The following is a 2,965-nucleotide window of genomic DNA, read 5'->3' as shown; positions in this document are numbered from 1 at the left end:
TGTATTTAGAGCTTGTGCATTTTTAAAAACTGACTTTGAAGCACTAATAGTCATGCAAATGCTTAAGCAAAAAAGAAGTTACATTCAGCAGAATCTACACTGTATGGCAAATGGGAACCGCTACTAAGTAAAGCGTGCTGTCAATATGCATTAAAAACAAAATCCCTAGAGTGGTATTAGCTTATGAAAAGGAACAAAGAACACTGTGAGTAACAAATGTATTCAAAAGAGAAGATTAAAGGGAGACAATGGTGTCTTGGAGGCAAACTAGTTTGCTGTAAGATAACTTTAGGAGCATCTTTTAAATCAATGCTTAAAAACAAAAAACAAACCAAAAAAACCTGGGCAGTTCCTAACTACTTAAATTGCAAATCCTAATTCACTGCAAAATCTTTTCTCAATCTTTGAGACTGTAGGTTCAGAGCCAAGTGAACCATGGGAGGAAAAACTGAACTGTAACCATTTTGAAAACAAGGGTTTCATCTGAACAGGGGAGATGAACTGTAACTTCTCATCCTGTAAAAAGACGGGAATCCTTCAAAACCAACAGGGAAGCTAGTATCTGGCATTCCGTTCCGTTTCTGCCGAGCCCTTCCGAGCCAGGCCTCCAGCGTGAATGATGCAGGCTTCAGCCTCTCCATGGCGCTCTTGCTGCCCGCGGACGTGGGCCTGACCCCCTTCCCCAGCTCTTCAGTGATGGCCAGCAGCTCGCGCGTTTGCTTTGGGGCACCTGCTATTCCCAGGTCCCTGGGTGTCGCCTGGGGACGGTGGCCCGTGGTCACTGAGCAGCTGGCGGTACTGTGAAGACGTGGCCACGCTGGTGGGCGGCGAGTGGACACTCCCAGCGGCGTGGAGGGCGGCGGCGGGCCTGTGCGCGGCCAAGTTCGGTTTGTAAGACATCACCCCTGGCGGCGGGTGCGGCGAGTCCGGGCCGCGAGGGCAGCGGCGGCGGTGGCCGGGCCCGGCGGCCCCGCGCAGGTCCGAGCACCCGCCGAGCGCACGCGAACTTTTTGTTGGCGGCGGCTCGGGCCGCGCAGGCAAATACGGCCGTCCGCGCCCTGCTGCTGCCGCAGTCTCCGCTTTCTTTACTTCTTAAGAAAACTTTACTTTAAAATATGTAGTTATAGATGATACAAAATATATGCTACTAATTGACAAAATAAGCTTATTTCTTTTTACTTAATTAACAGAGCTAAAAAGTTAGTTTAGAAGCATGACAGTGTTGCTTTGTAGGATGTGAAATACAATTGGAAAAAGTCGCAAATAGTAAATATAAGCGTATATGTGTATAACTATTTGAACTGCATATTATTTGTTGAAAGTATTGCATATGTTCATGGGAAGTTTGTGTGTGTGAGACAGAAGGGGAGAAAACAAGGAGGGAAGAAGAGAGAGAAGAAATGACAGTATGTATGCATTAAAAGTAAAGTATTTTAAATGATGAAGTAAAAATTTTTAAAGTGGTAGAGTACAGTACATCAAAAGTACAGCACTAGTAAATGGGATGCAACATTAATGCAAAACTAGTGTTGTCTTGCCCTGAGATTCATATTTTGGGTGAATTTTATTAAATGTTCCCATAGTAATATTTAACAAAATGTAGAGTATAGTTTCATTAATAAAAGAACTACTTTGATTTTCAAAAGTCATTTCTAAAACAATCATTTCCTAAGAATGGCTTTTGTGTTGTCAGAGTGGAGTTAGCATTCATGCTTTTACATTCAATTCCTCAGGAGCATAAATCTTTTCAAATGCAAGGGTAGCCCAAAAATAGTAACTGGCCAGTAAAATCAGACTTCGTGCATGTTACCAGTTATTTATACACCATTTTCCCAACCGAGCACCCCACTGCCATAATGACCTGAATGCATGCAGTCCTCAGCTGCTGAGGCAAAGCTTACAAGTTGATTTTATTGCTCTAGACACATTGAACAACAGAAAAGCCCATCAGCACAGGAACATTAGGATGCTAGAAGTGTTTTCCAGTCATTTGCAATAGGAAATCACTCTACAGTATGAATATATATTAAACCTGTGTCTTTGTTTTCTTCAAAGAACAGTATACCGTACTTTAGCAGCAGTGATAAATTTATTCTTTTAAACAAATTGCAAAGGACGTGATTTGATATTTAAGTTAAATGATCACTACTCCACACTAATGGTTTTATGTTTAACTTTTTTGTCTACTAAAATTCTGGGCATATTGAATTATCTTCTATTGACTCAGAATAATAACCTTCATATCCATGGATACATAATAGTACTTTCATTTTTTGGATTGGGTCCCAGACCCTCGCATAGAGTATTCCTATACTTATACCATAGTAATTGAATTTGTGTTGCCTCTGAGTCATTGAGTAAGGCAGTTATTTATGTATAACTCACCTGTCCTTTAAAAATAAAATGGTTTTTACAGACACAGACACAGATACACACACACACAGACACACACACACACACACACACACACACACACCCCTATAATACATCCATTCCAGAAACCACAGTATAATAGAATAATTGTCTCTAGCTCATAGGTTTTAGTTTAAACCTTTTCTCTCGTTAGAAGTTTCATCTATGGTAATTTATGTTCAACATGGTTGACTTTATATTGTTACACCCTTATCCAATGCAAAATACAACATATGTCCAATGCCATGCCATAATGGTTGGCTGAATTATTGTCATAAAATGTATCATTAAAAATACTTATTTTCATATATTATTTTCTGAAATATAAAACCTCCGATTGATATAAAAAATCCTCTAAAACACTTACTTATTGTCATAGCCTATTGTAGAGAATGAGGCTGTCATGAAATTTTAGAGTTATTTTAAATCAAAAACCTATCATGCTTAATTCTATGTATATGGTTTCAACAAGAATGGAAAGCTTTCAAATATAAACAATAGCAAAGCAAGCAAATCATGAACAATTTTTTAAATGTAATTAATATTTTCTTTG

General features: G+C 39.3%; 1 pseudogene across 1 annotated transcript; it reads right to left on the bottom strand.

Annotated features, from left to right (window-relative positions):
• Nucleotides 1-19: 19 nt before the first annotated feature.
• LOC108298070 lies at nucleotides 20-917 on the bottom strand (annotated as a pseudogene). The gene has a single exon (XR_001822440.2). The product of XR_001822440.2 is annotated as a cyclin-dependent kinase 2-associated protein 1-like (transcript).
• Nucleotides 918-2,965: the final 2,048 nt, after the last annotated feature.

Source organism: Cebus imitator, unplaced genomic scaffold, assembly GCF_001604975.1.
Source record: "Cebus imitator isolate Cc_AM_T3 unplaced genomic scaffold, Cebus_imitator-1.0 Scaffold880, whole genome shotgun sequence".
NCBI lineage: Eukaryota > Metazoa > Chordata > Mammalia > Primates > Cebidae > Cebus > Cebus imitator.
This window is presented reverse-complemented; position numbering and strand designations above follow the sequence as displayed.